This window comes from Hesperophylax consimilis, unplaced genomic scaffold (genome assembly GCF_061612785.1).
Source record: "Hesperophylax consimilis isolate HC1 unplaced genomic scaffold, BYU_Hcon_1.0 scaffold_40, whole genome shotgun sequence".
Lineage (NCBI taxonomy): Eukaryota > Metazoa > Arthropoda > Insecta > Trichoptera > Limnephilidae > Hesperophylax > Hesperophylax consimilis.
The window spans coordinates 829836-855195 of record NW_028301270.1 but is presented as its reverse complement, the minus strand read 5'-3'; the positions used below and the strand labels follow the sequence as shown (position 1 = coordinate 855195).

At 37.8% G+C, this 25360-nt stretch overlaps 1 long non-coding RNA gene across 1 annotated transcript in view; it reads right to left on the bottom strand.

The window, feature by feature from the left end:
• LOC149408969 (uncharacterized) overlaps window positions 1-24729 on the bottom strand; it is a 54480-nt gene extending 29751 nt beyond the window's left edge. Inside the window, exons 1-2 of the long non-coding RNA XR_016305338.1 lie at window positions 24294-24729; window positions 23916-24025 (exon numbers count right to left, since the gene is read on the bottom strand). This is a non-coding gene — a long non-coding RNA (uncharacterized LOC149408969). The remainder of the gene's footprint in view (window positions 1-23915; window positions 24026-24293) is intronic.
• Window positions 24730-25360: the final 631 nt, after the last annotated feature.

Genomic DNA, 25360 nt, shown 5'->3' with positions numbered 1-25360 from the left:
CCCGGCAACTACTGACTTCTGGGAAAGTGGTTGTTTCTTTACTAGCGGATTACTTACAGAAAGGTCATACAGTTTACACAGACAACTGGTATTCAAGCCCCTATCTATTCAGCTATTTGCACAGCAAAAAAACTAATGCCTGTGGTACTGTTAAAACATTTGGAAATGTAAAAAAAGGAGACGTAGAATGCAAAACAACTGGGTGCTTACTTGCAATCAAATGGCACGACAAGAGGGAAGTGCATATGCTGACTACATCGCACAATGCGTCAATGAAAGAAACAGGCAAAAACAGCTGGAAAACCAAAGTTCCGATAATGAAACCCAATTGTATCATAAATTATAATAAGAATATGGGAGGTGTTGACAGGTCGGACATGTTAATTACTTTTGTGCAAAGTGTTCGAAAAACTATCAAGTGGTACAAAAAAATTGCTTTTCGGGCAGTTGACGTAATTTTAATAAATGCTCACGCAATGTACAAGTTACAGACAAAAAAAGAAGTAAGCTTAACTGATTTTCATTTGGAAGTAATTAGGCAACTTATTACTAAACACCATGCTCCTGGGTCAGTAAAAAAGGTAAATCGAGTAGGCGATTATCCGCTGAGGCTAACTGCCAGACATTTTCCTTCGGACGCTCCACCATCTTCAAATTCTAAGAGAAAATCAGTTTATCGGGAGTGTCACGTATGCAAAAATTCGTCGCTAAATCCTAAACGTCGAGTTCAGACACGTTATTGGTGTTACTGTTGTCAAGTTGCCTTGTGCCCCACTACATGTTTTCGTATATATCACACTGTAGAAAAGTTTTAATAATTAAAAGAGCCCGTCGCGCTGTACAATCTTGTGGTCACCCTTTCTAATGCCGACAAGTGGCCTTGCGCAAGTGTATGTGTGTTGGCCAAATATTTTTCTGCATTATACGAAAACATTTATTATAATTACTGTGTATATAAAACTCATCGTAAAATTTAATAACTTGATTGCCAAAGGTTCATTTTTTGTGTGAAAAAAGGAATTTTTACGACTTGACAATAAATAAACAATCTGTGAGTGTTCCATTCCGGGATTTTGTCATTTGAAGGTAATATTTTTTATTTACATTCCATCTAACACAAAATAACCCAGTAAAAATATAATATTAAGTGAACCAAACTAATTTTACAATATTAAAGAATACCGTAAAATTAATAAAAACATTGTAAAATCTTTAGGTACAGCTAAATAATATTTCAAACCTGGAGTGAGTATAAAATGTAATTTACGAAAATCTAGCCGTTTCAGGCGGGCAATTCATGCAAAATCTGCTAGTCTTCTAAGGGTTAACCTTCGGAGGATGAATTTTTTCGATAATATTAAAGGCAGACGGCGTATTTGCTACGGATTGCAATCATCAAGTTGAGCGTGTAGATTTTATAAAAAAGCATACCGCGCGGTTTTTGCTTGACCACGTGGTACGATTCCCAGATTTGGAAGCTCTGACGCAAATCAAATTTTTATATAGTGGGGCAGTCCTGGCGGCGGGAGAGTGAACCGCGGTTCTCGAGTATGGCGCTCCTCGAACGCTTCCAGTTTCCGCCGACAGAGTTCCGCTAATTTTCCCGCCGTACGAATCCGGCCGAGTTTCTAAAAAAGCTGGTTGAATCCTGTTCACATTTTGGCACGCTGAATTGAACTTGAATTCTTTTCCCGCAGAGAGGCGTCTCGGTCGCCTTTTGCTTGAACACGAAACAAATGAAAGGCAAATTTTTTCAAGCACGCGAATACGAACCTAGAGTGTGAGCGACTTGAAGGTTCGAGTGGTCGATTTTCGCCTAATTTTAAGCGACCAAATAAAACAAAGAAACTGTGTATTACTATATGTATATATATATATATAAATCCCGCTACCGATGTGGCGACCTTTCACTTCGCATCCTTTTGACTACCACCGCTTATGGTAGGTTTAGAAACAAAAACGCTGTGAATGTTCACTTATATATAGTTATAGAATAAAGTGATCGTAACAGAATTTGCCATAAATCGTGTTTTAAGGGTATTCATATTTTTGCAAGGTACATACATTTTAGAGTCTTTTGGACACCCTCTCATATTGCTGCCCTTTTGGTAACCGCATATATCTTACGAATATCAAAGTACATTACGTTTTTAATAAGGCGTCCGTTCATTACGAACATTTAACGACTTCCGTATATTCCCGTATGCCATACGTTTATATTCCGATGCTTTCAGAATCCTTTTAATTTGGTCTTGATTTGGCACCGGTGTATATCCTATGTATATAACGATACGCTGTCATTGAAAAGACGAGTCCATACAAACAAAGGTTAATTTGACGACATAATACATTAATTTAATTTGCTTGTCTAGAATGATGCAAATTTAATTTTAAAAGAATAGCATTCCGAAAATTCAAAATGATGGACGATTTTATGATACATTTTATATTAGAAATAACAGAAAATAACGTAATTATCTCCCTTCACGTCTGTCAAAATTGACTATCGATTTTGGCTTGTATTTTAACGAACCGCTTTGGCTCTAGCGTTATGTTTGTCACCAATAAGTATTCTGACTTAGTAGCTGCCTTTCTACGATGGACGACAATTGCGAAAAGGTTTATTTCTTAAAAGAAAGATAATCATTCTCGGATTTCGTAAAACCTATCACTATTTAAAAATCTCCTACTACCGTCATTATAAGCGGCAGATGTTGGTTGCTTATTCAGTGATGGAGGACTTAGCCAGCCAATGAAACCAGCCAGGCCTTGACTGGGTGGGAACAAATGGTATTAGCCAAATGAATTGAATTCACTGACAGTGAAACCGTAAGGTTGGTAGAAAAGTAATTATTTTTCTATGCTTAGAAACAACAACGAAATTTTGCCAAATTTCATAGTTATCTCAAGTCAGGTCTCCAGCGACAAAATGTTTTCAAAACATCCGACAAAAACAAAAAGATTGGGACAGGGCCTATATATCCATCTACATGCATAATATATAAAGATGTTTGGTTTGGCTTTTTATACAAATCTACAGTTTTATTCCGATGTTGATGAAATTTTGCATACTTGACGATAAGAATAAAATAAAAATTACTACCTACATCCGAATTCAAAAAATTGTGTGTAAAGCCCGGCTAATCTAATATAAAAATGTTTCAAAATTTTATTTTAAAATCTGGGAACCCTTTTAAAATTAATCTCGCGATAAAGGCAAGATAATCTCTCTATATATCTAAACAACACAAAATCCGCATTAGTAAACTAATCATTTTCTCAACTTGTTTGGCGAACAATAAACTTATCACCGTAAATAAACAAGTTATTGTTTAGATAGAACTGAGTTGGATAAAATTATCACGTAATGGTCATATTATTATTAATTTGATTGATCCCCCTTATATTTATTGGAATCGGTTTCGTCAAAGCTAACAACATCTGACATTAGCGCCCTACCAAATGTTTGTTGGGCGATTGCAATTTTTTCTGATTTTAGATAAAACGATTTCGTTCATTGATATTAGTAATTATCACGAATATTATGTACCTATTTTATGACTCTATTCTACCATTCTAACAAGAAAAAGAGTTGAGTTAGTAATTTCATAAACAATTGATTAAGTAAAGGGACCATCGTCCTACTGTCAATAATCATTTTTCTTTTCATTTAGGACATAATTTTTGTTTTAATTTCCGGCAAATAATCATATTATGATGGTCCGATGCTCTGAAAGGAACCCGCTTGCACAGCGCGGGTGTAAACTGTGCAACCTAAAGTTTAAGTTTAGACTTACGGATTTCAATACTTTTGTTTGTGTGAAAGCACTATGAAATAATACATGATTTTACTTCAATGACAAGCCATAGATTATTAAGATAAATGTAATGATTACATAATATAAGTACTACAATAATATCCTGTTATTATCATATAACGTCATTCGATGTGAATTATGCTGACAAATAATAATATCTTTTGCATTTATTTTGAAAAAAAGTTATCCATCTGTTATATAGTTGGCCATCTTCCTAATATATTTATATCTGTCGCATGATTATTAGCTTTTCTTTAATTTTTTTGTGGTCTCGTGCTCAACAAATTGTTTTATTTATTTTATGTGTAATAACACTTTTTCATAATAATATATGAAAATCACTGAGGATACGTGTTCAAAGAATAGCTGGAATGCTTATAATAATTTCTCTATCATCATAAATAACATGAATCTTCGTAGACTCTACCGGCTACCCAGATTTCAACTTGCCAATTAAAGAATATTGTACTATTATATCTATCTTTTACGTATCATATTTTATTTTTTATGTCCTTTTTTTACACAGTTATTATTATATTATGTACTTTAAACTTGTCATACTACTTTGCACAACTTACCTATAAAAACGTACCTAAATTTGTAAAAGACTTTATTGTGTGGCATTTAAAAAAAACAACATAAGATGAAATAAATGATCTGTCTTTGAAAAAATATTAATGTCACGTGATATTTTAAGATATGATAAACGAATAATCCTGCCATAAGCTAGTTGTAATTTCAACAAGTCCTGGGGAAGGTTACTTGCTAATTCATCAGTTATGCTAATCCTGAAAATCCTCGAAGGGTGTCGTTGTAAGGATATGCCATAGTATCACCATACCATAGTTTCAGCGCCCATGAGGTGATTTTTCAAAATACGATGCTCTAAATATTATCCAATTATTATTATGCACTCTTAGGACCGGTTGTTTCGGAGAATTTGAATAATTCATCAAATTTCAACGCTCATTTTCAAGTTCTGTGAAAGATTTTTTCAAGTTCTGTTTTTATTTCAGTTTTGTCAAGCAACTAGCCTACAATCATATAGTAACAGAACTTGAATAGGACTTTCACAGAACCCGAAAATGAACGTTGAAATTTGATGAATTGTTCAAATTCTCCGAAACAACCCGTCCTTAGTGTACACTGTTCACACTTAAGCACGTAGGAACTACCTACCTAGTAAAAAAAATATTTTGATTATTTGTAGAGTGTTTGTGAAAAACCACTTCAAGGGCCTAAGATATAACTTATTGCAGGAAAAAAATGTTTACTTTACTTAAACCCATTTTTTACATTGAGGCCCTGAGGAATATAATTTACTTCTGGGCCTGAACATGTCTTTTTGAGGAGAGGAAAGACTGTACATGGGTATTAAAGAGACCCATGATGCATGAGGGAGGAAAAACAGAGGCCGGCAAATCATTCCACAATTACTAAATTAATGTATTGATCAATAGATTAATCAGTAGATATATACACAATGCAATTTGCATACGTAAAATATTTCTCATGTAGAACAATAAACACATTAGGGAATACAGGTAGGTATACGAACCAAGTTTTGAGGTTATTTAGAGTAATTAAATGTATATACTGTTTTTACAATATTATTCAATAGAAAAATTCATATTGTCATGCTATGCTATGCTTGAAAATCTATTCTGCAGTTTGGTATCTTGAACAATTCGTGTCATGATGACGACTACCTACTGCTCAAGTTTTCAGGCACGTAAATGTCGAAGCATTCCAAGAGTAATAGGCTATCAAATAGAGATACACACTACTTTATTAAAACTAAGTATTGCAAGATATGTATGACGATTTTTTCAATTTGTTTCAATGTACCTACCCGCCCAGCTGCCTACCTACCTAATTAAAGTCTCAACTCTTTCTTCGGATATTTCTTTAACCTCATCTGTATGATTGGAGGTTGGCTGAGTGTTTTACACCCGCAGAGGGGAGGTTTTCCTTGAGCAGTTAGAGACAAGAGTTTAAGTTCAAAGTGTCGCTTATGGGTGGATTCATTAAGTCTGAACTGTACGCGGCATTGCACAGTGCTGAAATCCCATACATGAATAGGTACAAAATTAAAAATGGAAACACAAATTGTCGCATAAATAAATAACACTCCAGCAGGTTTGGTGACTAGTGCATGGCGCTAATTAGCAAAGAACTATTTCTCAAAAATAATCTTAGGTAACTATGACAAGGTAATTAGACAATAGTAAAAGTTAGGTTGCTTAACCATTTATTTTACAAAATTCAGAGTTCGAGCATCAGTGTACTTATATTAATATTTGTTTTTTGTATTTAGTTTTTGAGTATGGAGGCTACTAACAAAGAATACCCATATTATTAACTAAGACTACCAAAACATTAACCAAGATTAACTTAGATAAACCAAGATAAACTAAGATTAATCAAGTTTAACCGATAATAACCATGATTAAAGAAGATTTTTGTAAACCTCTCGGTTACAAATTATTGTAAGCAATATTATTGTAAGAGAAAAAACTTACAAATTGAAAAAGCTCCCGAGAAAAAATACATGTCACCAATGGGACTCGAACCCACGGCCTTCTGATTACCGGTCGGCAGCTCTACCACTGAACTATGGCGGCTTATTTAATACCCACCAAATTAGTCAATTAATCAAGACATATATCTCGACGCCCTTAAGTGGGAGAATTAAGCACTTATAATTCCTTTACCTACAAAAATGAAGTTGGTTTTTTCAGGTAAGAAAAAAATTAATAAGCAATAATTTTGCTTGCAGAACACTAAGTACACATTGACTAATTTGGCGGGTATTAAATAAGCCGCCATAGCTCAGAAGTAGAGCTGCTGACCGGTAATCAGAAGGCCGTGGGTTCGAGTCCCATTAGCAGCATGTCACTTTATAGGTGACGTTTCGATAGATAATTTTGCCTTAACTCACTTACGGTAAAAAAAACTTCCAAGTGTAACCGCAGCCTTACAATAATTATTGCTTATAATAATTTGCAATCCTTTGTGCTATGCATAAACCTTACCTTATAAACATTAAGTTAATTCAAAAGAAAATTAATAACCTCTCTGTTTGCTGTGTTATTTTAATTTTTGTTTGTTGTATTTGTTTATCTAATATAGTTTTATTTTTATTATTACTAACTTTACTTTGTTTTAAAACTTTCTGTGATGTTAATATTGTACTACCAACATGTAAAACCCCTCAGGACGCTTGTAAACCCACTTCCAGTTATATTATTTTGTTCTTCTACTTTTTACGTCTATTAGTACATTTTTTAATTGAATACCACACAAGAGTCTCAATCGCTCCCGTCTGGAGTCAGTGAGACTATGGCCTATCCCCAATTGGGGAATGTTGTGTGACTGAAGGTAGGTGAGGGGAATGAGACGAGGAAGAGGAAGGTGGGGAAGTACCAGGATATTCAGTTCTGGTCACCAAACACAGCTAAAGCCATTCCAAGCTAGCTTAACACACTTTAATCGGGAAGGGTAGTTCTTCCCGTTCGCGTTCGGTCGATTGATGCTTAACGTCGGAAGTGTATTTCTACCTTCTGCGCCCGACGCATTTCAATGGCAGAAAAGAAGAAATTATCCGATGTTTTTATATGAATATTATAAACCAATCTCTCTGTAAAGGTTCCAACTATACGTACGTAATTATCAAATTGTAATGCAAGTCTTTTTTTAGTATTTATCTTGGAATCTTTTGTGTACATCGATATTTCAACTAAAATGACCTATATTATTAACACCTGACACTTGATAGGTATTGCGTTTGAAGTACAATGAAATAAGTAATTTAGATAACATATTCTGTTATTATAATAGTTCAATTCCTGGAACGAGAGTTTTTATGTCCCTGGAACTCGAAACAAATCTCTCTATCTCGGTTCCGCACCCACTCAACTACCGAGTGTCTGGCGCATCTAACAAAAGCAGGTATCGGCGAACACAGTAAGGCGGACCATAATAAATATTTACAAGTGCATGGCAGGTTTTAAAAAGCAAATTGTCCTACGGTTGTGTTCCGAGGAGATTATTTTAAATTTCATTTTAAAAAATAACCAATATTATTAGCATGTTCCGATGGTTTTTTGGGTGGCAATTGCACACGTGGTATTTGAATGGGTAATAATGTGTTACTCTGACGATACTAGTGATGTGGCAATTGTTTTTGTTTTTATAATGATTTGGGCTTGGTGAAAATATAATAATTTGTAATTTTATAAAATTGAAACCTAGTTTATACTTTAAAAATTGAACCCTAATGACCCAACAATGATTTTGTTTTCGATTTATTAAGTTGCATTAGAAATAATACTTGGTTTTCGGCTAGAAATTTTATAGCTTGGGTATGCTGAGTTAGTATGTAGAAAATTTTATTAAAATATTTCCATTATTTTCGAAGATATAGCGATTTAAAACAAATTAAAGAAATTCGCACGGGACCTTTATTTTCGCCCATTTTCAGCGGTCTGCCGGTGAAAAAATAACCCGATCAAAGTGTGTTAATAAAACACCAAAACATCATACAAATAAGAATACTGAAGGGGTAAATAAAATCATATAAATAAGTTGCCTTCGTGTGGCGTAGCTGAAATTTTATAAGTACTTGAACCCCGAAACAGCCGTCACAATAATAAATACAAAAATATTTGCAAAACTCAGTTAGGTATCTGTTTTTTCCGGAATGCGACAAATCCTATTCCAAAAAGTTTTTGTCATAAGAATTATATTTATTCGTCATTTCTTTTTTAAAAGTAGCATAAAAACATATATTATTTCCTCACATGTTCACAAATAATGTCATAGCCTTATATTGTAAAGTACAGTAATATTTTTGGCATGGTATATTTATAAACACGGTGTCTTACAACTATATTATGAAATTCTAAAATGTTGCATTGTAAATATCATTTTTAGGACTTATTTTTAAGTGTTAGGTAAACTACTTACTGAAAGCAATAAATCTCCAACATTATATGGCAGCTTAAAATTAGAAGTGTTGAAGTCCCACCCGCTATATTACCGTCCGAACCATAATAAAATTAAATTTGCATCTTCCGAAAAAAATATTTACATTGCTAACGTCATGTTCAATATCTTTTATATTATTATTTCTGTTTTACTCTGTACCCACTTATATTGTACCTACTTTTTATTTTCAACTTATTTTTTTAAAATTGTTTTTTATATTTATTTAGGAAACTTATAGTCGTACAGTGAAATATAACAATAAACATGAATATGTTATAGACCAATTAAATTCCATGAAATGTTAAAGAAGTACATAATATTATTAAAGATACAGTTTTCGCATGGTTATAGGTACTAATTGAAAATAATAAAACAAACTACGGAAGACAAACGAATCAGTTAATTTGTTAATTATTAAATGTGCGAGGAACTTTTGATTTCATCACTGAACACATGATCCTTCCTGAAAGATTCGTAAGTATCTTCGACTCCACACGAAGTAAAGTTCCCTCCACATAATAGTATAATTTTCCCAAAAGTAAAAGTATTTTTAGTTATTAATTATTAATTTAGTGAGTTGCAATTTATTTGATTTCAAGTTGAAAATCTCGTAAGGTATTAGAAGTTTCACACATACGTCCTATTATAGAGTTTTGCGCGTATTTGGATTTACAGTGAGATATTCTAAATAAATCGTTCGATCTGGTGTTTTGTTTGGGGCAACGAAATGCAATCTTTTCTAACAGATATGATGAACGAACAAGACAGTTCACGATTTTGTATAAGAATAAAGCATCATAGATTTTTATGCGTTTATATAAAGCGATAGGGTCAAACCGATGATCACTAAAGCGATACGATAGGTGTTTTATAAATTTGTTTTGGATATTTTCGATACGATCAATATACATATGTTTGATATTGAGGATTCCAAATGACTGCGGCGAACTCAAGTTGTGACCTTACATATGACATATAACATAATTAGGGTGTGTGCTACGGGAAAGGCTTTGCTATGCTTATAATAAAGACCATTGGTTTATAAGCTTTTTCTAAAATATTTTCAATATGATCCTTAAATAAAATTTTAGAATGTAGTATTAGTCCAAGAGATCTGATTGTTTCTACCCATTGTAATGGTACAAGCAGTGGCGGCTCGTGACTTTTGGGTTACTAGAGTGCTAATATTACAAAAAATGGCTTAATTGATGTTGTTGTAGCTGAAAACGATTTTTTTTTTTTTTTTCGAAAATTGATTTTTTGTATGAAGATTTTCAGGAATTCCGTGCGGCGCACGGCTATACTGAAATTTCCTGAAAATCTTCATACAAAAAATCGATTTTCGAAAAAAAAATAAAAAATCATTTTTAGCTATAACAACATCAGAAATGCCATTTTTTATAATATTAGCACTCTAGTACACCCAAAAGTCACGAGCCGCCACTGGGTACAAGGTTTAATTTGTAAGTATAATTAATTGTACATTACATTTGCTTAGGTTTAGAAATAGTTGATTGTTTTCGCAATATTGTTCAATTTTGTTAATGTCTTCTTGTAACTGGTTGCAGTCATCTACGGAGTCAATGCATTTATATAATTTCATGTCATCCGCGTAAAATAAGAAACAAGAATGACTAATATTACGTTCCATGTCATTTATATGTAAATTAAACAAGTGTTATGTACTAAATTATATACACTTAATATTGTGATCCTGATAAAGTATCCTTGTAAACGTGTATTCATGTAAAAGCCTTCAAGGCGTCAATTAATAAGTAAATAAATAAAAATAAAACTATTTTGTAAAGGGTGGTTATATAAGTACAGTGGAACCTCTCATAACGAGACTAATTCGTTCCAGAATCTTACTCGTTATGTGAAACACTCGTTGCGAAATAATTTTTCCCATATAAAACAATGTAAAATACAACAATGCGTTCCATACCGAAAAAATAATTAATTTTTATATTTTTAACATTTATTCAAAATTACATACTAATAAATTGTTAATGAGCCTTACCCTTAGGAGTACAACCTGGAATGCGATTTTGATTTAAAAAAAACTATAAAAAGATCGAAAAAACTAGTTTATTACTTGTGAATTTATGACAAATAATTGCAGTACAACCCTAGTATGCTATTTATATTTATGAATTAATAATAAGAATTTTGTTATCCGACAACTTGTCAATGTAACGGTTTTATTTATTTTTGTTTGTATGATCATTTTGTATTTTACTTTAAATCTGAGATACTTATTTATTTATTTATTTTTCATGTTCTCCGTAAAACGGTTATTCACCAATACATTATGGAGAAGATTACAAATTAGACAAAAAGTATAGCAAAACACATAAAAAGGTCAGTTTCACTACTTTGTGACATACGTCAAAAGATAATTGTTAACTGCCTGTAGGTTACGTTAAAAATGTCGATGGTCAATGCAGACTCGTTGAGCAGTTCAGTCGCTCTGTTGACTGGGGCGTTCTGATAGGCAGAAGTCCTCGCTTTTGGAGCATAAAAAAGGGTATGGGACCTTCCACGAGTATACTTGTCTGGGACATATAAGTTAATCTCTTTCAAAATAGTTGGATTATGTATAGTTCCAGAGATTATCTTAAAAAAATGATTATCTTAACTTAAATACTTGCCAGTATTACCAGAAGCATTCAGAAAGGTGATTGTATTGTAAAGACAGTTGTTAGGTACATGCGTACCTATTGTTTAGTATTATTGGAGACGCCATGTGAGACTTTGTAGAGAAATTGAAATTAGTTCTTTTTTAATTTTTTTATTTTAATAAATTGAATACAAAGAAGATGATACCATAGAATTAAAATGCTGTAATTTAATAATAAAATATAAAAATAATGGACTGGAGTTCCTTATGGTTGTTTGTTTAATGTTTACCAGTTAATTGTTTTCTTATTTGTACATTTTTCTGCAATGTTATGAAGGGAAAGGAAGGTCTGGGAAGAAAAGGGTATGAGGGGTGTGTAGTAAACTAGGGATTATAGTGGACAGTAGTGATGATTGGTATGAACCCAACCCACCCATTGCGGCGCAAGGCGATGAGCCGAGAGAATCCGGCTGGAGAGGTCACCCCAAATGTCCCCGAACGCTGTTGCTGGGTCCGTTTCGGTCACGAACCGGCACAACAGTTGCCCAACTAGTTGATGAGGCAGCACACCCTCAGTCGTCAGTCTGAGGCTCAGGCCCCGGCATTACCAAGCGGCCCTGACCGCGGTAACCGGTTGTAAACAGTCATCGCACCCACCACCCAGACCCGGGCAAACATTACCCCATGAAAACAGACACACCTGCTAAATCACGAAACGTAGCCAACCACTTGGTGTGGCCTATGTCAGGGGTGTTGTGTCATTAAATGGTTTCCAGGGAAGTGCTACCCATACCCACCTTCTAAATTTCTATTTGTGCTTTTTAACTTCTATTTAGAACGAGTTGCTTTCATTGTATCGACAGTAATCAATACTGTATGTAAACAAGACATTAAAATGGTTGGTCGCCAAATAAACTCTAAAACGTACAGACGTCAATACTCGGTATTAAATTGAAAATAGATACATTTGAAATAGTAAGACATTCGGGACCACTGGCAAAACATGTGCTGCAACGTCGCAAATAACCAGCCACCGCGAGTTGAAACGAACCGGCAACATTGTTTCCTGTCGCCACTAGCTATGAAATGCAAAAAAACGTACCCTTCACGGTCACCACAACAGGCTAGATATGAAATGCAGAATACGTCGTTTCCAGTCGCCACTAACGGCTAGGAATAAAACGCAGAATACGTCGAACACGGTCGCCATTTTAGTCTAGTTATGAAAGGTCGCCACTTTAGGCTAGATATGAAATGCAGAATACGTCGTACCCAGTCGCCACTAAAGGCTTGTTGTGAAATTAAGAATTCGTCATACCCAGTCGCCACTAAAGGCCAGGAATGAAATGCGGAATACGTGGCTGTGTATATAACCTAGCGCCAAGCTGCCTGGCGACAGACTCTGGAACTTAAATATTCGAAAACGTGCACCCCCAGCCCAATTTGGCGACCAGGACTAATTTCGCTGAGATGCTTGTAACGACATCTATTATTGAACTGTGTAAAAATTTTGAGAAAACAAAGTGGCAACCGTATATCGGTCGCCAAATGTCGGTGGTCGCCACTTTAAATGCATATTTTCCCATGCTGGTCGCCAAATAGGCGGTGTGATATATATATATATATATATATATATACTAGCTTTTTGCCCGTTGCAGGCAACTGATGGGTAAAAATTAATCGCGTGGTGTAGTATTTGAATGTAGATGAGGCGAGGGTGTGGGACTGCAGATTTTTAAGTAATGTAAATTTCCCCTTTAATAACGCCTGCTCGCGTCCCCTTAAGAGTTACATCCCAGTTTTCAAATAGTATGTGGGCTACGCTAGGTTTGTATAGACTGGTTTGTGATTTGATTCTAATACATATTTTCTGTAACAAAAAATAGCCCCTTTAATAACGCCTGCTCGCGTCTCCTTAAGAGTTACATCCCAGTTTTCAAATTGTATGTGGGCTACGCTAGGTTTGTATAGACTGGTTTGTGATTTAATTCTAAAACCTATTTTCCATGTTATTTTCTTTAACATAAATTGCCCCTTAAATAACGCCTGCTCGCGTCCCCTTTAGAGTTATATCCCAGTTTTCAAGTAGTTTGTGGGCTACGCTAGGTTTGTATAGACTGGTTTGTGTTTTAATTCTAATACCTATTTTCCATGTTATTTTCTGTAGCAAAAATTTTCCCCTTTAATAACGCCTGCTCGCGTCCCCTTTAGAGTTATATCCCAGTTTTCAAGTAGTTTGTGGGCTACGCTAGGTTTGTATAAACTGGTTTGTGATTTAAATCTAATACCTTTTCCCATGTTCTAACCTAACCTTACCTCAAAAACACGCTGCTCGGGCCAGTTATTGTTGCATAGTATTTGGTTTGAGTTGTTTCCCGCCCGCGTTCCGCGCATTTACCTACATCAAGTCAGTTGTTAAAGTATCGCGCCGCCCGCAAGGTTCCGCTTCCGCATAACCTATATTGAGTTATTAAACCCACCGCGCCGCGCTGTATACGGCAAATGTTAAACCGCAAAGAACGCCGTGAAGAGTGCATAAAAATAGCAATATATAACGCATTGAACCATTTCGCAATTCTAATATCACTATTCCTTTTCCTTGACCTCCTCCAATACTATTTTTTTTTTTTTTTTTTTTTTTAAGTCGGAGGCGGTTTACTTAAGTTCCCCGCGAGCACTTAGGCCATAGGCCCATTGTACTATCTCCCATTTTACCTCATTCCCTTGCCAGTAACCCGGTCCCTTTAATGAAGTTCACCAGGGCTGTCATTGGATATGTGGCGATGTCTTCTGGTTCCACACTGTGTCTTCCCAGGTACCTGAGCCTTATTCCCAGCAGAGCGGGACATTGGCACCATAGGTGAATTGGAGTCTCTTCCTCCTCTTCACATTTCCTACAGATGTTGGTGTTTTCCACTCCCAACAGTTGCATGTGTCTCCTGAGATGGCAGTGTCCCGTTAATAGTCCTACCAGTTCCCTCAGTGAGTTTCTGTCCATATCGAGTAGTAGCCTGGTTCGGTTAGGGTCCGGTCCGTTTATGAGTACTTTAGATTGCCTCATTCCGGGTGCCTTCTTCCATTCCTTCCAGTGTTGGGATTTGACCCACCTCTTGATATGTAGTTTGGTGTGGCAAGCTGCTACTCCTACGGCCGGCTCGGATCCCGCAAGTGGTGCTTTCGCCCCTTTCCTTGCTAGTTCGTCAGCCCGCTCGTTGCCCTCAATACCTTTATGTCCTGGTACCCAGAGCAGGGTTACTTTATTGATGGTCGCCAGTTCTATAAGGATAGTCCTGCATTCCATCACCAGTCTGGAGTCGCATCGGTTACTTTCCAGTGCCATTAAGGCCGCCTGGCTATCTGAACATATATTTATGTTCTTATTTCTGTACCCGATACTCATATTCTCCTGTGCGCAGGCTAAGATGGCTTTCATCTCAGCTTGAAACACAGTGCAGTGCATTCCTAGAGGTATACTGAGTTCCCTCTTAGATCCCTGTAGACAGACCCCGGCCCCTGTTCCTTCCTCCATCTTGGACCCATCTGTGAACCAGATTAGTTCCTGTTTGGAGTTTGGACCTGGGACCGAGTCCCATTCCTCCCTTGTGGGGTACGTTACTTTAAACAGCTGTCCGAAGAAGTATTCGGCTTGCTTGCCGTCCTGCTTCATCCCAGCCGTCGGACTAATTGCCCTCAGTCTTATTCCTATCTCCGTGTGACTGTTTCTGGGCAACTCTCCTCTCCATTGGCCATTGCAATGTAACCTGTAGGCTGCCGCCATCGCCGCCCCCTCTATTTCTATGTTTAGTGGGGGTAGGTTCAGCAGCACTCCCATGGCTAGTATTGGAGTGGTTCTCATGGCTCCTGTGATGCTTCTGCATGCAAGTCCCTGTATGTGATTGAGTGTGACCATCACTGTTTTCAGTGTTGTTCTCCTCCACCAGACCAGGGCTGCGTGCATGATCCTTGGTTTTACAACGGCTGTGTAAAGCCATTGCATCATTTTAGGTTTGAGACCCCACGTTCTGCCGCAGATTCGCCTAGTTGCCCACATCAGAGCACAGGCCTTTCTGCCTACAGTTTCCACCTGGTTTTTCCAGCTCAGTTTGGCATCTATGATGACTCCGAGGTACTTAACCGTGTCAGAGGGTTCTAATTCTTTTCCATAGAAGGTTGGATTGCTCCATCCTTCTAGTTTCCTTTTACGCGTAAAGATTACTAGTTCTGTCTTGTCTGGGTTGACTGACAGTCCTGTTTCTTCACACCATTCTTCCACTGTTGCCAGTGTTGACTGTATAAGGCCTCGGGTTGTGTCTGCATCCCAACACCTTATTATGGTTGCAATGTCATCCGCATACCCTTGAGTATATAGGCCCCTGTTGTTGAGTTTCCGGATGAGGTTGTCCACCACCAGGCTCCACAGCAAGGGTGATAAGACCCCTCCCTGTGGACACCCTCGTGTCACCAGCACTTTGATGCTTACCTCACCCCTTGTCACCGTAAGTATCCGGCCTGAGAGCATGTTCCTCAGCCACCTTCTGGTGGTTTTGTCGAGTCCATGTCTTTCTGCCGCTTCATCAATGGATTTAATAGTGGTGCAGTTAAATGCTCCCTCTATATCCAGGAATAGCCCTACCGCTAGTTCCCCAGTCGCTTGTGCCTGCTCCAGTTTGTACACCAACCTGTGCAGTGCCGCGTCGACTGACTTACCTGCTTGGTAAGCAAATTGTAACTCGTGGAGGGGCTTCTCTTTCAGTGCCCCGTCCCTTATGTGCCTGTCCATTAGCCTCTCCATTGTCTTCAAAAGAAATGAGGTGAGGCTAATTGGGCGGAATGCACCTGGTTGGTCGTAGTCAGCTCTCCCCGGTTTGGGTATGAACACTACCCTTGTCTTCCGCCATGGTATGGGGATGTATCCGAGGGCACAGCATGCCCTCAGGATCTTCGTCACCGGAAGTAGGATTGTATCTAGGCCCCTCTGTAGAAGTGCCGGAAAGATTCCATCCTCTCCTGCGCTTTTAAAAGGGTCAAACCCTCTGATTGCCCATTTAACTCTGGAGGGAGTAACTATTTTAGCCGCAGTGTCCCAGTCCTTACCTTCCCGTGTAACTCGGGCTGGTGGTGGACCGGTGTCATCTGCTTCTAACTTTTTGTAGCCGGGAAAATGTTTCCCCAGCAGTACCTCCAACTCCTCCTCCCAACTGTTGGTAAATCCTCCATCTGATTTTTTGAATGGGCCTTTTGCTGCCCCTGGGTCTTTTGCAAGAATTTTTTGGATTCTTGCAGTCTGTGGGATGGTTTCCACCTCCCCACAGTATTTCTCCCAGGAGCATGTTTTGGCTTTCTGGATTGCCACCTTGTACTCTTTCTGGTATTGCTTGTGGGCATCCCAGTTTCCTGACTTTTTGGCCTTGTTGAAAGCTTGCCTTACTATTTTCCGTAGCTCCTGCAGTCTTCTGCTCCACCACGGTGTTTTGTCCCTGGTACTTGTCTTCAGAGGGCAGCTATTTTCGTATGCCCTTATCATTGAGTCCCTCAGTACTTCTACTGCGTCCTCAATTTCTTCGGGGCAGCCGTATTTAGCTGGGAATCTTGTCATTCCTATATTTAGTTCCTCCGAGTATCTAGTCCAGTCAGTTGCTTTTGGGTTCCTATATGTATCGGTCCCCGTTTTGCTTGTTTCTCCCTCTAGTTTAAATTCTATGTGTCGGTGGTCCGACAGGGATGGTTCGTCCGATACTCTCCATCCTGAGACTCTCAATGTTCCTAGGGTCAGGTCTATCACCTCCTGTCTGTTACTTATAACGAAGGTGGGTTCCCTACCTCTATTAAGAATCTCAAGGTTCACTGTCATCAGGTATTCCAGGAGGTCCTGTCCTCGTTTGTTGATGTCCGTACTCCCCCACACAGTGTGGTGCGAGTTAGCATCTGCTCCGAGTATCAGTTCCCTACCCTTCTCCCTGCAGTCCTGGACGAGTCTCGTTATTTCCCTTGAGGGTGGTGGTTCCACAGAGTCATAGGGCATGTATGCTGATGCCACAACTACTTCCCTGCTTCTTTGGTCCAGCGTGACCTGTAGCTTCACAGCCACTAAGTCCCTACTGCAGTGTTCGGGTAGCAGTGTGCCAGGTATCCCTCTGATGAGAATACAGGCCCTGGGTCTGTCCCCCGACTCGTTATAATAGAGTAGACCTTGGTTCATGTTTAGTCCTCTGACCTTCCCCCTATAAGTCCAGGGTTCTTGGATCAGCGCGACGTCCACACTGTCCCGAGTGACTCTACTGCTAAGCACTGCAGTCGCTGCCGGACTGCGGTGCAAGTTTATTTGAATGAACTGTAAGTTTTTAGCCATTACTGCCTAATCCTTGGGTCATTCCTCCTATTTACGCTCCTCGGTGTTAGGAGGGCGCACCGTGAAAGTGGCCTTCCTTATCCCGACATGCGCTATTTTCCAGGTCCCCTGATGGTCCCTGCATTTCCACGTCTGGATCCCCTGGGGGATCCCGCCGCGTTGCGTCCGTCGGAGGTCCTTCTTTACGGTTCCCAGAGGGCCCCTCAAGGGAAGAGTCCACCAGGGTGGTCCCATCTCTCCTCTCCACTTCCTCTTGGTTCCTCAAAGGCCCCAAGAGGGATGAGTCCACCGAGGCGGCCTCAACTCCTCCTTCCACTCCCCCTAGGTTCCTTAAAGGTCCCTCGTCAGTGTTGTCTTTGTTTTTGCAGTCCATATTTGGTCCCACGAGTATCTAGGGAAATAAAAGGTCCACCCCAGCAGAGCCCCGAATGCCGGGGTAAGGTCTGTATACTCCGAGATGCGACCTTGTGTCTCGGAGGAACCGTTCGTGACACTGTTCCCCAGTGTCATTCAGCCCTGAGCACGGTATCCCACACCTTAGCTTGGGATGGCTATTGCAGGTCGTGTTTCCACTCCCTGAGCGATGGGTTCGCCACACTCCCTACGCTTACCTCCAATACTAACAATTACCCCCACCTGTGATTAAAGCAGAGCAAAGTGGAAGGTGCCGACAGTTGGAGATATTGGTAAGTCAATCAAACAATATCACAAAAAACCGCAAATTACAGTCCATTCACGCCGCAACATTTGGTCCTATTCGAGCCGCATTATTTAAATTGAGAATTACATTTTGGTAATTCTAGAACCATTTATTCCTATTCAATCGCAAATCGCATTCATTTTGTGTGAGAATTCAGTTAGCAATACTCGCCCGCTATTTGAAATTACATGCCTAGGTATAGGTACTCTTTGATATTTTGGGTAATTAAATTATTTATCGATGTTGTTGTAGCAAATTTATTCGGTGCAAATCGCAAAGATATTCCAGCGTAATATATTCGTCTATGTATTAATGCCAACCTAAGTACGTACGTAAACATCGCTTGAGTTTATGGCACAATATATTTAATTATTTGGAAAATAACTTCTCCACTATAATTCGTCAGTACAAATTGTCGCCCAGTACACTTGTGTTTCTTGCGCATTATTTTATAAATAATTAAACTTTTAGTTTGCAAATAATTCTAAAAATGGAAGACAAACTAAAAAGACAATTAGTTTTACTAAAAGGGAAAAGAGATATTATTCTAAAAAGGGTTCAAAATTTAGTTTTGCTTGCAAATAATTTGCCAATCAATTTCGACGCGTCACGCTCAGGTGAAGCATTTATGTCCGAATCTGAAAGTATTTTAGAAATTAAAAATAAATTTGAATTAATTATTGATCAAATTAACGAGAATACTCTTACGTCAGACCCGAATTCTGAACCAGATTATTCAAGCTGGGAACAGTTTGAAGAATTATACACACGTATTATTCGCGCACGAAATAATTTTAAACCAAATTTAGCTACAAAACCGCAAACATCTACATCTGCGTGTGCTGCTACGACTAATAATAATAATTTTATTAAGTTACCCGCTATAGAATTACCTACGTTTGATGGACGGATGGAAAATTGGCACCTATTTTATGAAACATTCAAAACAAATGTTCATTTAAATTCACAACTATCTGATTCGCAACGCGTACAATATTTAATTGGAAAATTAACTGGAACCGCGAAAAATGTTACGTCAGGTTTAGTGCCAACTGGAGACACATATAAAATAATCTGGGATACGCTAGTCAATAAATATCAAGATAAGCGATCTCTTGCCACTTATTACCTGAATAACATATTTCATTCAAAAACCGTAGCTCACAACGCAAACAGTTTGACAGTTTTTATAGAAAAATATTCAGCATCTATCGCCGCACTAAAACAATTGGGAATAGAAGACCTTTCGGATTTTATATTACTACAATGCGCTTTGCAGAAATTAGAGTCGCAAACTGCACAAGCTTTTGAGCTCTCAGTTCGAGAAATTGAGATTCCCACCTGCAAGCAATTGGTGTCGTTTGTGCAAGATCAGGTCAAAATTCTGCAACGAACTTCAACAACTCGTGGACCTAACACCGCCAACACACATTCAACCAGTTCCGGTGGAACTGGTCGCACAGCTCAAACCCGCACACATCATACTTACACGAGTACGCAATCAAAATGCCTTTATTGTCAAAATGAGAACCACACGCAACTGTACACTTGTACACAATTTTTAAAATTATCACCAAAGGAAAGGTTTTCCTTCGCAAAGGAAAAATCTTTGTGTTTTAATTGCTTGAGCCCGCAACATACATCTACAAAATGTAAATCAAAAGGCACTTGTCATAAGTGTCATGGCAAGCACCATACTTTTCTTCATTTTGATAAACCCAGTCAAGCAAACGCCTCCACATCCAATGGAGAAACTCAACCTAACGATGCAGAACCGCCGATATGTACTATGTCAGCAACCACGCGACAAGGGGCAACCACTGAAGTTCTTGCTACCGCCAAAGTTAACACTGTTGATCGAAACGGTGAAGAGAATACCGTCCGCTGTCTTCTAGACCCAGGCTCACAAAAGCATTATATAACTTCACAATGTTGTGAAAAATTAGGCCTGACAGTCAGTTTAGGAACGCGCTTCGCAGTCCAGGGTTTAGGTGGCAAAACGCAATCAATAAGAGGAAGTGTCACATTGACAATTCAATCTAGGATTGATCCCTACTTCAAATACTCCATAACCGCTCTAGTTTTAGAAAAAATTACCGCTCATTTACCTACTTGCAAGGTGGACTTGACGTCATATAAATTTATAAATGTTCCGCTGGCAGACGACACCTGGGCAATGCCAGGCCCAATCGATTTGCTAATTGGCGTCAGTCTGTTCTCTCAACTGTTGCTACCAAATAAGATAATCACCCCCGGTTTTCCAGTCGCGATTCAAACCACATTAGGTTATGTTTTTATGGGTGACGCCCCAGTAAATTCTCAACCAAACACCGCATTCACTTTCTGCGCTACGCACGAAATTGAGAACTTAATGCAAAAATTCTGGGAAATCGAAGATATTGGTTCGGAACCAGTTCACAGCCTCGAAGAAAAAGAAGCTGAAGACATTTTTAAAGGCACCACAACTCGCCTCGAGGACGGTTCTTATGAAGTGGCTTTGCCATTCAAAAGCAACCCTTGTGACTTAGGTGATTCATTGCAAGCTGCGCAAAATCGGTTTTACGCACTAGAAAGAAAATTTAACCATCTGCCAGAACTAAAACCGCTTTATGATGAAGTAATAAGAGAACATATTCATAAAGGTTATCTGTCCCAGGTGGAAGCCTTACCGTCAGAAAACGCATACTACATCCCGCATCACGCAGTTAGGCGTGAAGATAAATTGACAACAAAGGTGAGAGTGGTTCTGGACGCACGCGCAAAGACAAAAACTGGTTTATCTTTGAACGATATTTTACACACGGGACCAAGCCTACAGAATGATTTATTTTGCATTCTTCTGAATTTACGCCTTTTTCCTATCGCAATATCCGCAGACGTTCGTCAAATGTATTTATGTATAAATGTTCGCAAAGAAGATCGTCGTTATCAACGAATTTTATATAGATTCGATCCGCAAAAGCCGCTTCAGGCTTACCAATACAATCGCGTAACATTCGGTCTTAAATGTAGTCCGTTCTTAGCCCTTCGAGCAATCAAACAATTAATGTTAGATGAAGGCGCTCGCTTCCCTCTTGCAAAGGATATTATTAATAGAGATGTTTATGTAGACGACATCGCTAGCTCTGCTTTAAATGAGCAAGAAGCTATCCGCGCGGTTGAAGAGTGTAATGTTTCACTTTTTGGGGTGTTTATATTTATATAATTCTTTTTTTTGTTTAAAACAATATAGAATTTTCTTCTCTCTTGGCTATGATCGTTATTTTTTTTCTAAGGCTTTACATATGTGTTCGTAGGGTTGGAAAATTCTTCCCCTACAACACATAAGCCTCCATGAAAATTGGACCCTTAATTTCTTTGATAACTACAGAAAGCTACTTAAAGCTCTCTTGTACTATATATCTTTATAGACATATGTACTTAACTAATTTAATACGTTATCTACGGCCTTGAACGCAAACATTTTCGTATTTATATTGTAATTAAATTCCATCAAACGTTGTGTAAATTTTTTGATTTATGATATAGGATTTTAATTACTTTCATTTTGTGGTAACTTTGGTTCTTTTCAGGTTAGTGATTGGGTAAGGAGATTGGATTACGTCGAGATATTGCGAACGCTGGTATCATTTAACCTAACTAAATCTTTCCTGATAATCCCTATCTCCTAGTTCTTATTCCTTTAGAAACCGTAAAACCTGTGGAAAATACATTACATTTAATTTAGTGTCATAGCATACATATATAGTTAAAACAATCGAATATAGGTTAGTACAATATTAGTTATGAAACATGTGTTCTCCAAAATTCTCTCCAATTCTGCGACGACCTGTGGGGTACATACATGTTGATTTAATTTTTGTAAGTATGGTTAGTGTTTACGATTTTGTACGAAGACGAACTCGGAAAGCAATATTGCTGTTAATAATTTGGCGCCTCCTCCTGCAATGTAACCGGGTGAACCAAGGTCGAATAAGACTTTCACACCGTCGTCAGGTGCCTCTAGTGGTAGGTACTTGCGAGGCTTTCCCACACCTCCAGATCCACAACCCTCTAGCGCTACGATCGAACCTCCCCTGGGTCCAGTACACTCCAAATTCCATCACCTCCGGATTTACGACTACTGAAGCGAACCGGTTTCGTCTTCTGAACAATCATATACTCACGGTTGTTGTAATGACAAGTTTCCTAGGCTTGCCACCACTCCAAGAAGCGATGTGACATGACCATTCTTAGGCCTAAAACGCCAGCTGTAGGCGGGTTCACATCACCCAGTGGATTATACATTCAAATACATATATGTATACATACGTTTTTTTTTTATAATTCACAATGTAACATTTTATCACATGAAACATTGGGAACCAAGAATCTCAAATCCCAGGGTTGTGAGTCCTGAGTCCGATATCTCGATACATAAATACTAATAGGAAATACGAATAAATACGATATACTAAGTAATATATTTGTTTGTTTGTTTGACAGTTTTGGTATCGCGGTCTGACAACCACATTTTTTTGTTTTTGTTTTCGTTGATGGATTTTATAAGGAGTGACCACTCCCTCCTCTTCTGGTTGAATTTGACTTATTTGACATTGGGTGGAAATAGGTTGTACTCATACATACAAAATTATTATGACACTTAGATTTGGCCACTTAGGATATGATCACATAATTAGTATGTGCGACTTAATTGAACCATAATTAACCGAATAGGTATCTTGAGTGAGCTATTCATCTCTGACGTACGTAGTTAGGTATTTAGGATGTTTTCTTATTGATATTATTTTGACTTCTAGCCAGTGTATAAAACACACATGAATATGCTTGCTGTGATTTGGTATGAAGAACTAGCTTTGAGAAACCTGCCCTTATCAGACACGATGTTTTATTTATTTTAGAGTTCGGCTGGAATGTAGTTCGTGCAATTAAGAGGACTTTGACCTATTTTAAGGTCTTATGAATTCTTTGTGGGTTATATTTGTATCTGATATCAGTTACGTAATATCTACATCAGCTGATAGTTTAGAAGACCAATCGTACATTATCGTTTTTGGATTGTCATAGTACTTATTGGTAAATAAGGTTTACCTAATTTTGAAAGGATATTTAGAAGTAGGTATTTGGTTTTGACACGAATGTGGTAATAGGTATTTGAAGTAGACATTTGTGCATGACACAAGTGAGATAATAGGTATTCGTGATATATACACCTTTATATGTGAAATGGTACAAAGTTATACCATAATATAGGTTTCATATGTACCTAATTCTTGGGATAGATCTAGTTGCTGAAAAAATGTATTTTTAAATAGCAGCCAGAACAAACTACACGTAATATGCAGTCGTCTTATGTCATAATACTAATAATCATTTATAACACTGCCGCTAAAACATTCTGAAAAATTCCCAATTATCATACGTGTGCCTTTTACATACCTGTCCATGAAATGCTCCCAAAAACCATCGATGAAATCGCCTAGGTGTATTTTTAATCGAATTTGGAGGTATCCATCGTCAATTGCAAACAGTAGAGACGGTTCTAAATCCTGCAAAATGACATTAGATAACAGTTACCCATTTTATTAATATATATTATAACGTTATATTCATTTTCAACTCGGTACAGCAAAAAGATTTACAGACTCTGCGATAATGGCAATTGTCAAAGTTTTAAAATGTATGTCAAATAGCAGCCAGAACAAACTACACGTAATATGCAGTCGTCTTATGTCATAATACTAATAATCATTTGTAACACTGCCGCTAAAACATTCTGAAAAATTCCCAATTATCATACGTGTGCCTTTTACATACCTGTCCATGAAACGCTCTCAAAAACCATCGATGAAATCGTCTAGGTGTATTTTTAACCGAATTTGGGGGTATCCATCGTCAATTGCAAACAGTAGAGACGGTTCTAAATCCTGCAAAATGACATTAGATAACAGTTACCCATTTTATTAATATATATTATAACGTGTGGAGTCCAGAAGCCTCCAGTCAGGTTGTAAGGCTGATCGGTTGTGTAGGCTTCTTTCGTTTCACGCAAGGATTAGCGTGCCGTTGAGATAGATTGAGGTTAGCTTCTCAGTAAAACACTTGTGTTTTTTTGTTGATACGTTTAATATGTCACAAAGAAGAGGGTAGACATTTAAACGAGAGAGAGAAGCGAGAGTTGGTTGATAAAGACTATTGCTAGAATCGCTGTAGAATGATCACACCAAGCACTGGCAGTGCACCAGACTGCACCAAGCTATTTATAAACAATACACGAATATTTGACGTGACTACAAACACAAGATATTATAGATGCGAAATTAATGACAATATTACACTATGACGTGCCATAGACAAAAAGATTTAACATAAAAGGTGGCACAGGCAGAAAAGGATAATGTAAAAGGCTCTACACATCGAGATTATAATATGAAAAAGTGAAAGAGTTTAGGCTTGACTGAATTGACTGAATTTAAATATAAAGCAGGACAATCACAAGATACGACACGCAACAATACATATTATAGAGACGAAAAAATACTGTAAAAACATTAATCAAAATTTGCCACTTAAAATCAAACAAAATTCTAAATAACCTGAAAATCTATCCTAATTTCAGCCATTCGTTTAGAACAAACAAGGCTGTGGGCGAATAAATGATTTTACAAATTATAAAAATTGTTCCTCCTTTTGAATTAATTGCTCTAATCTCAGGGTCGGGAATCGGAAGTATGCACTTATACTTCTACCAGCCTAAAGCCGGTAAGCCCCACGTTCTATACTACTCAAGGGAAGTTAATAATTAATATTATTCAGGTAAAAGATAAGGAGGAACGAGTACAAAAAAAAGAAGTTACTTCAGTTCGAACACGACTAAAATTTAT